This window comes from Heterocephalus glaber, unplaced genomic scaffold (genome assembly GCF_053883595.1).
Source record: "Heterocephalus glaber isolate CG9 unplaced genomic scaffold, H.glaber_assembly_v1.0 deba00001472, whole genome shotgun sequence".
Classification (NCBI taxonomy): domain Eukaryota; kingdom Metazoa; phylum Chordata; class Mammalia; order Rodentia; family Bathyergidae; genus Heterocephalus; species Heterocephalus glaber.
In genome coordinates, this window is record NW_028258315.1 from 13,318,797 (window position 1) to 13,329,188 (window position 10,392).

The following is a 10,392-nucleotide window of genomic DNA, read 5'->3' on the forward strand; positions in this document are numbered from 1 at the left end:
GCATTAAGGAAGCACAGAGATAAGGGGCTTCACTGGCCTAGCAACTCAGGAAGAAGGTTTAACTGTCCAATAGACTATTCAAAATCTGGGAAACTCAAACTCATGACTATTGTAGTTTCTTAGGTCAGGCATAGCTGAGGATCAATTTCTTTGCATAAAAGTGGACATTTTAATTCACTTGTTGGAATTATCATAAGGATGAAAGGGTGTGATGTACATATCTGGTGAGTCTCACACAAGGAACATTAGGCATTGTGCTCTTTGGGGCCTGAGTCGAATGTGCTTTCTATGGTGCTGTGGACAAATGTTCTTGAAAATAAAACCCCTAAGCAACCTGAGATGCTTTTGTACATGAGGCAGCCCGGCTGCCTTTACCATTAGAGACAGATACTCTGCCATCACGGCCCTTCCTGCCAGCAGCTGTGCTCAGGTCTGCTAGGGTTGGGGAGACCCTACCTGGCCTTCCACATTGCTGTCTTGCAAGTGGTGTCCCCAGGGCTGCACACAGCAAGGAAGTGAGTGAAAGCAAGCAACACCTGGTGCTAAACGAATCCCATCAGCTCACAAATGACTTGTCTCCGGAATAATGGTTCTTGTACATGGAGAGCTGAGGGGAGTCAACATCAGAACCTGGCACTGGAGAATAAACACCTGAAAGGCAATCAGAGGATCTTCTGCCAGCTCTACTCTGTCCACAGCTAAATTCCATTCAGGGAAGAAAGGGTAGGTGCTGATGCCCAAGGCTTTTAGTCACAAATAGACACAAAGCCCACCTCTTGCTGCTGATTTGAAGACCCCAGTTCTGCAAACCTAGAAGCAACATGGAGAGGCAGAGTTTGTGTAGTGCTCATGCTGAGCATGTGCAGAGCTAAGACAGGATCTCCCACCTGGCTTGTTGGCCTTGGGTAGAGACCACGCTAGTGTGCAGCTCCCGGGGTAGCATGAAGTTCCTGATGCCTCCATGCAAAGTCACGTATGTAAATAACTAAGACAGATCTTTTATACCTAGCCTGCTTATTATGCCCAGCCCCCACATGAAGAATGATGTTAAGGAATCATTTTGTAACATTTGGGTGGCTCCAATTAAGCTTTTGTTATGGTTTAGGTCTAGAATGTCCCCTAAAAGTCTCATATGTTCAGAGGTTGGTCTTTAGAAGGTGAATGGATCACTGGGACACAATGCTCATCAGTGAATTGGTTCATTCATATGTTCATAGCTGAATGTGCTGTTAAAAAGTGGGGCCTGGTTGGAAGAGGTGTATCACTGTGGCATGACCTGGAAGGGTGCGTGTCTCCCTGGCTCCTCTTTTCTCTCTCTCTCTCTCTCTCTTTCTCTCTCTCCTCCTCCCTCTTCCTCCTCCTCCTCCTCCTCCTCTTCCTCCTCCTCCTTCCTCTCTCTCCCTCTCTCTCTCTCTCTCTCCCTCTCTCCCTTCCTCTCTCTCTCTCCTTTCTGGCTGCCATGGGTTGAGCAGCTTTCCCCTGCCATGCTCTTCCACTGTGCTCTTTCTGCCTTTGAGCCAGCTAACCATGGACTGAACCCACTGGAAACTGTGAGCCAAATAAACCAGAGTCATACAGTTTATTTGTTGGGTATTCTGTCCCACTGATAGAAAGTGACAATCACAATTGTGATGGAAATGTCCACCAGATTTTGGTGAAGTTTGTCTTTTGCGTCCATTTGTTATGTCCTCTCTCCTCTTAGGATTTTTCCTTTCTCAGGCAAAATCCACGTGAGGTAGCCAGTCACTGCATGCTACCCTGGGTCATCCAGGATCCTCTCCTTAAGGTCCTAGACAACCTTGCTCCCACCACATGTTACAAATCATGACACTGAGAGCCACAGATGTGTTTGGCCTGTCTTGCTCAGGATTTTGAATCATTTGTAGCATTTAAGAGATTTCATACAAATATATAAATTTTCAGTTTCTCTGCCAAAAACCCTTCAAATATTTGGCAAGACTGGGTTGACATTTTCATATTAGCAACAATTGGCTAGAGCTCAGGGGTGGCTGTTCCTTTCAGATGAGCTCTTGCTGTTCAATTTTCTGTAATCCCCACTGCTCCCTATTGTTTCCCTTCTCACATAGGACACATTTATTGTCAAGCACATGGCTCTCTGAATTCACTCATTTTACCTTCCTGGCCCTGTAGCTTCCTATATTGTATATCTGCTTTAGGCCTTCCAAACTTCCTCCCTCATTGCCTGCTGGATTGGTTAATTTTCTATTACTATAATTAAATGTCTGAGGCTGGATAACTTACAAATAAAAGAGGTATGTTTGGCTTATAGTTTTGGAGGCTGAAAATCTGAGGTTGGGGTCCCATCCCCATTGATTCGGCTGCTGGCTAGCTGAATCATCACATGGAAGATGGTATCTTGGCAGGAGCACATGTGAAAGGAAGAAATTATATGGGAATACAGGATTCAGGCATGCTCTTTTATAACAGCTCTCTCAAGAGAAGTAATCAGGGTCCCAGGAGAGCTACATACGTTCCTTCCAGAGGCAGCACCCTCTGTGGCTCAACCACTCCTCAGGAGGCCTCACTTCTTAAAGGTTTCTCCTTCTCTTTACATCACTGTACTGGGGACCAAGCTTCCAACACATGACTCCTTTGAGGACACAGCCAACCCATATTCAAGGCATTGTACCTGTTCCCATCCAAACATTGTCAACTTGTGCCCATTTCCTTGAGTTACCTTTGTGGAAGTGACAATCAAAGGAGCAAACTCACAGAAAGATATGATTAGAATTTAAGGGATGTCTCTATCAGTTAACCATGACCACAACAATGTGCTTAAAAAGCAGTAACAACCACTTAGTAGCACATGGCAGAAGGCATTGAGGTGCTCAGCCCACAGGATGAAGGTTGGCTCCAGGCTGGGCTCAGATTGGGCTGGCTCTGCTCCTCCTGCTTCTGTTCTTCCTGGGACAGTGGGCTAGCCTGGACGTATTCTCATGGTGATGCAGAGGTGCACAAGAAAGTGGGATTGGCACTCCTAGATTTCTGCCTCCTTCTGTGACCAACAAGTCACACGAACAAAATGGTAAGGGAATCTCTCTGTCTACATCCTGGGGCCCTGCAAATTTACAAGGCCTGGGTAGAGAGGTCACTACCAGAAGAGAGGCCTGACCTTTCTTGGCCTGTGGAGGTGATCTGGGCTCTGAGAATGTCATGCCTGGTAGAAGCATTATTGTTTGCCTGGTGACATTAGCCACTGGACAGACTAACAAAGTAGCTTATGATGCAGGCTTTTGGGGAGGTATTTGTATCAGTTACGCCTTTTGAGGGAGTAGAGACTAAAGGTCAGCCATGCGATTGACCCTTAGTCAAAACTCTGGAAACTGAAGCTCCCTCTAGTGAGCTTCTCTGGTTGAAGATATTCCATTCACACTGTCACACATTACAGTCAAGAGGAAGACCCACCATCCATGACTCCACAGGGAGAGAACACCTGGCAGCTGCATGTTACTCTTTTCCCAGGTTCTACTCTAAGCAGCTCTTCCTTAGCTGGTTTTTATCCATACCTTTTCTCTGAAATAAACTGTAGTCAGAAGTTTCATAGCTCCCATTGACTCCCATGAGTCCTTTAGGTGAATTAGTAGGCCTGGCAGTGGTTTGAGGAACCCTCATACTTGAACTGATGTGGAGGGTGAAGGTGGCCTTATGTGGATTGTTTTCATTTGCCTTAAGTCTCACATATGGAAACAAGGAGGGATAAATATGGAAGCTGCTCTAGTTTGGTCTTGAATGTTTTCCAGAGGTCTATGTGGTAAGTAGTCCCCATATTGGTACTCTTGGGAGACAGCGGTGCCTTTAAAAGGTAGCATCTAGTGGAGGACCCGAGATCAGAGAAGGTTTGTCCTCAAAGGAGCCTGTAAGGCCCCAGCCCTTCCTCTTTATTCTCATCCCGGCTGTGAGGTGGTTTGCTCTACAATATGCTCCCCACCATGATGTGCTGGCTCATCACAGATGCAAAGCAATGGAGCCAATCTGTCATGAATTGTACTTTAACCTCTAAAACAACAAGCCGAAATCAACCTTCCCTTTATAAATTGTTTATCTCAGGTATTTTATTACAGTATTGGAAATCTGACTAACATAGAAGCTGATAATCCAAATTGTTACAATATCCCTCTTAAGTATATCTTTATTCATCCATTCAGCAAACATTTATCAAGCAAACATGTGCCCAATACTATTCTAGGACCTGAAACTGGAAGAAGTGAAACATACGTGGCTTCAGCTTCTAGAGGAGGGGACAAAATATAAACAAGCAGATAAACATGTGAGATATTTTCAGACTGTGAGGAGTATTGTAGGGATCAATAAATAAGGTTACAGGAAGTGGTAGAGGTTAGCTCTTTATATGTGATAGTTAAGAAAGACTCTTTTGGAAGGTGACATTTGAATAGGCCTGAGAGAAATGTGGGAGGAAGTTGGGGTGTATTTCAGGACAAGAAGGTTCTAGAAAGAAGATGAGGCAATCCCAGTAGTGCGTGAATGGGGGGCTCTGGCATAGGTGTTGCTATGCACAAGGCACTCATCCTATGGGAGGTTTTCTTCACTTGGTCCCTGCAGGGCTGAGCTGAGCCTGTGGGAGCCCAGTGGGCCTCAAATCAGCCCCAGACCAGTTTTTCTGGGTTTTGTTTGTGTGCCTTGCTAAGATGGTGTGGTTTCTTCCCAATGTTCAACATCAAAATCACCTCTGTGCCTCTTTCCTCCTTCCCAGAAGATGAGCAGTGTCTCTAACTGCTGCTGGTTTCTTAAGAAAGAAAGAAAGCCAAAAAGAAATAAAATGACAAGAAATAAGACTTATTTCTATTTATTTGGTTCATTAAATGAACAAATAAGTCCCTAGCTGGAAAGTACAGGGTGACTAAGAAGTAGCCCTAAGGGAGAAACCTAAAGGGGGAATTTTTATTAAAAAATAGTTTCAAAGTCCACGCCTTGGGCTTTCCTCTCAGTCCCTCTGTGGTTCTTGAAGCCCTGTGGGTGATCAGTCGGCAACACTGACAGGGGTCTGAAGGTCCTTCGGCCCCGAGGGAAGGGCTGTAGGGTTGGGGACCCCAGATCTTGTGGATAAGGGCTGTTTGGGGGCTGAGCCTAGAGGGTGGTGACAACAGAAGCGGAGCTAGATGAGGGCTCCCTGAGTGGAAGTTGTGGGGTAGACATGTTGGAAGGACTAGCTCGAGTGCCCTTTTCACTGAGGCCTTTCTCTAAAAGGAGGTTCAGAATGCACTCTTGGGGTAACAGGGAACCTCCCTTTGGTAAGACTTCCTCATCCTTCAGGTCAGTCAACCAGGGAGGTGAGAAGCTGAGTACCGTTTGCATATTTGTGATGCGCTCAGCATTTGACAATGCCTAAGGATGATAAATACCAGAACTGTGTTCACTGTGGAACTTCTTCAAAGGGCAAGCCTTGGTGGCACTTCCTTTTTCTTTGTAGTCTGTCTCCTCCTTCCCCACATCATCTCTTTTTTAGTTCCCTCCCTTCTGGCCTCCCAGGGAACTTCCCTCCATCCCTCACCCCACATCCCTCAGCTCCCATCTCAGAATTCCAGAGAGAAATTGTGAACCATGAGAGGCAGTCATAGTCCCTTCTAAGAAATGGTTCTCACCTGTGTAAACTTCTTGAGAACCCTTTCTCCCTTTGTACCATGCATATACTGCTTGGTAGACATTTAATAGTGAACTAAAACTTCCTCTCTCAAAACCCATCCCCACAGTCCATGACTTGGAAGGGTCAGGTGAAAAGAACTAGTAACTTTCTAGAACTTTCTTCCCTGGCCTTCAAACTCTGACCAGATTCTCAAATGGCTGCATTCAAAATGTTATGACAGGTTTCTTTGGTGTAGTCTCTGAAATAAAACAACTAAGCCTCTGTCCTGATGTACGAAGCAGACAAGAGGGCTTGAGGTGAGCAGAGGCTGTCTTTGTTTTTTTGCTTGAGGTTAATGAATGCCCTTGTGAGAATGTGTAACCACAATGTTTCTTAATGATTTTGGCTTTTTCTCTCTGTGTGTATTTTTCATGACAAAGCAAGAAGAACTGAAGGGGATAACTGGTGATTTCAGAAGGGCAGGAAGTGTGTTCACTTTTCTTTTCCCTTTCCAGTGAAAGTAGAGATCTACACATCTGTGAACTCTTCCCCATGTTCAAGGAAGACCCCACTGGAGGCCTTGGAGCTGTCCCTCCCCCCTTCAGACACAGGCTATGAAATACTCTTTAGTGTTTCATTGTAACATAGCCTGAAACTAACCTGGAAATGGTCCCAAGAACGACCTTCATCAGAAATTGTTGGGAGCAATGCTACATAACTCTAGGGAAAAATCATTTGGTTAGCCTAGTTCTCTTGCCTACAGCCCAGCTACAGAATAACTCCAGTTTGGCCTCCGGTCACAACTGAGACTTCAGTGATCCAGTGATGCTGTGATTCTCCAGGACAAGAAACATCCTGGGAGAACAAACATCTGCTCAGTTCCTCGTTGTTCTTGGACTGTTAACATCTTGTTTACCCGAGATGTACTGAACTCTCTGCAAGCCTTTTGTTACACCTTGTTTATCCCAATGTGAACTATTGAACTCTCTGCAAGTCATTTGTTACATTTGTTTCTCCCGATGTACTGAATTCTCTGCAAGTCATTTGTTAAAAGGTACCGAATAAAAGGTGTGGTAAACTGGGGGCTTTTGTCTTTGCTGCCCTGAGCAGCACTTGATCAGACCCAAAGCTCAGCTCCTTCTCAGTCTCATTTTTCTACCTTTCCTGTAATTCGCCATGTGCTGCCATGGCTCACAGGAGACTAGGACTTACTGCAGAGATTCTGGTAACGTCCCCTTCCCCTGTTCCCTACAAGAAATCTCTTTAAATTCTGTATAGGGGAATATTATGAGAATGAAGAAGAATACAATGAGTGCAAAAATATGCTTTGGTGCATCTGGGTTGACAGAGGACCTGTATGAAATCACGCTTTCAGGTTACAGAGCAGTGATATGATACTACTTTTCCCAACAATATGGGTTTCCATGTATCATAAAAATGTGTTTTGAAAATTTCTAGAAATGGTGAATAAAGTCTAATACAAGCATAGCTGCACCTGCAAGAAAGTAAGAGACATCTTCAGAGTCAGAAATGAAGAAAAACTGTGACTCCCAGGAGCTGACCCTGGGGCTGCTGGGAGTAGGGTGGGAAGGGCAGGTGGTCAGGCTTGAGATCAGATTGGCATTCCAGGAGTTTAGGTTGTAACAACCTGACCAGCTGAGACACAAGAATGGGCCTGGGGTTTCCTCGAGGAGGAAGTTGGATCTGAGACCCCAGGGTGAGGATGAACAAAAAAGAATTGCCTACCCAGGAGTGATGGTGACATCTATAATCCCACCTACTAGAGGCTGAGACAGGAGGATTGAAAGTAAGAGGGGCCCCTGGGCAACTAAATGAGATCCTTTCTCAAAATAAAAAAATAAAAAAAGGGCAGAGGATGGAGCCCAGTGGCACAGTGGCCCTGGGTTCAATCCCCAATACTGCAAAACAAACTAATAAATTCCTCACTCATTCAGTGGGTCACAGGCTAAATGACACAAAATTCTCTACTAAACACAACACAGTATAACTAAAACATCACCAAGTACAAAGGTCAAGATCTTAGCACTTACAGATAAAAGGCTGATTGCCTACAAAGAAATGAGCATCGGATTGTCTGAACTCTGTGATAGCAACAAAAGAAATCAGAAGATGATGAAATAATATAGTCAAAGTATGGGGAGAAAATAACCATCATCTTATATTACAACTAAACAGCCATCTACAAATATGGGGAAAATAAAAATTTTCAGAAGAAAATTGAGAGCACCTGACACCGATATGGCTTATCATGTCCCCTCAAAGCACTGGATCATGGGTGTGGATACTGGATCCTGTGTGTGTGATACTGGATTAGTCCATGATTGGTTTAGCATCGTTCTGGGTGTGGAGAGGGACTTCTGAAAAGGGAAGACCTACCCTGAGTGTGGGCGGCCCCCACCAAAAGGTCTGTAGCCTGCATGGAATAAAAAGGGTAAGAAGAAGGAAAGCTTGATGCTTCCTGCCTGCCTGCCATGGACTGTTTCTCCACCACCAGGCCCCTCTGGCACACCACCCTGCCTTGGAGCCAGCCAACTATGGATTGAAACCTCTACAAAGTGTGAGCCAAAATAAACCCTTCCTCCTTTAAATTGTGGGTATTGGAAGGGAAGAAGGGAAAGGAAAAATTATGAGAAAGAAAAAAAAAATAGAATCAAAGTCTGTGTAAATAGGGAAGGGTGGAGGGGTTGAAGGGTGCACAGGTAATGGGAGAAAAAATAAGAACTAAGATACATCATGTTCAGGTACAAACACCCAATGATAAATGTAAATGTATTGTATACCTAAAATGTACCAATAAATATATAAATTAAAAAAAATTGTGGGTATTGGGTATTGTGTCTCTGATGAGAAAGTAACTAAGGCAGACACTATAAAAATTTTTGCTCAAAGATTTGCTTAAGAAATACTTCAGAAGAAATTGGCCCCCAAAAGAAGCAGTGAGATGTGCTATATTAAATCTGAACATATTTTTAATGCATAAAAAACTAGCTAAGGAGTGTTAAAAACAAGGTGAAGTCAAGGTACTGGTTATAATATTGTGTAAGCTGGTGACAGAGGACAGAGTTGAGGTATCACGGAACTTTGGGGAGAAGGGTGGCAATATTGGTTGATTACAAAATTTATGAAAACAAGTTTGTTTATTAGAATATGTAAAGGTAATCTCTTAGGGATAGAAATCATATGTATGACTTCCAAATCAATAGGAACAACACTATTGAATATATAAAAGTTGATCAATAAAATGGATGCAAGAAAGGAAAAAAAGTAGAAAAAAATTGCATTAAGTGTAAAGCCACAAAACAAGATGACTGAAATAAATCCAAGCACAGCAAAATTTAGAGAATAAGCCAAATTAAGCTCTCAATTAGAAATAAAGATTGTCAGTCATATTGAATTAGAAAATCTACCTGTATGCAATTAAAAAAGAGACACTTAGAAAATAAAGACAAATTAATGTTGAATGTAAAAGTATGGAAAATACCAGCAAAATATCAGTTCAAAGCAAGTGATGTAGCTACATTAGGAATAGATACAATTGTCTTTCAGTAAAAAGGAATATTTAGAAAAAATAAGTCACTGAATGAGGATAGAAAAAAATGATTCATTGGAAAGATGTAAATGTAGGCATGCAAACACAGTGTAAAATTATATGAAGCAAACAACTGACAGAATTTCAAAGATAAATGGACAATTTGCAGTTACAGAGGAAGAACTGAACATATTTCATTGGATTTGATGGTTTATAATGACCCCACCTCCAAAAAAAAAAAAAGAAAGAAAGAAAGACTGAAGGTCTGAATGGCACAATGAGCAAATTTGGTCAAAAAGACCTATGTCAAGAACACACATTCTTTCCAAGAACACATGACACCAAAAGGTTGATCACATAGCAGGCCACAGAACAATTCCTGAAATGCAACAAAGAATTGAAGAAACTGTGCTCGTAAAACTCTTCACAGGTTAGACACCAATAGCAGCAGTTAAAATCAAACCGTATATTTAGAAAAATTTCAAGTAATTCATGACTAAAGACGTACCTGAATGTGGAGTCTGAAAATATATCATTAACACTAATAAGAAAGTAAATTTCTATTCATCCGATACCCAAGAAAACATAGTTTAGAAAATATATATGTGAAAAGAGCAACCAAAACAGTAAAAGTATCTAGGGATAAATCTATCAAAAGATATGAGAAATCTTTGAGTGTGAAAAATTTAAAACTCTTGAAGACCTAAATGAATAGAAACACACCTAGTACTGATGGATTGTGGGATTGATTTCTAAATATGTTCATTTTAAGCAACTATTCATTTGAATGTGTTTGTATTAAAATTCAAACTAATTTTTTGTTTAGGGTTGCAAAGTGACTCTAATTCGTGTGGAGTAAAGAACCAAGAACTTCAGGACAATTTTGAAGGGGAACTTCAACAAATAAGCACTCACTCTACCACCTTTGCAAGACTTAAACTATTAGAAGAAAGTGTAATATTAGCTCAGTGACAGCATACAATCAGTAGCAGAGCCCACATGTACGTAAATTTGTAAAATAGCAGAGATTTCATTTCAAATATATAAAGAAGTAAGACTTTCTAGAAGCAGCATTGGAACAACTTGCTATCCATATGGAAAAAATAAGATAGATGTCTTTAAATGAATTAAAGACCTACCTATGAAAAAGCATGACTTTAAAAGTTTTGGAAGAAAATGAAGGAAAATGTTCTAATGATCTCAGGGTAGGAAAGGACTTGTTAAACACAACACCAGAAGC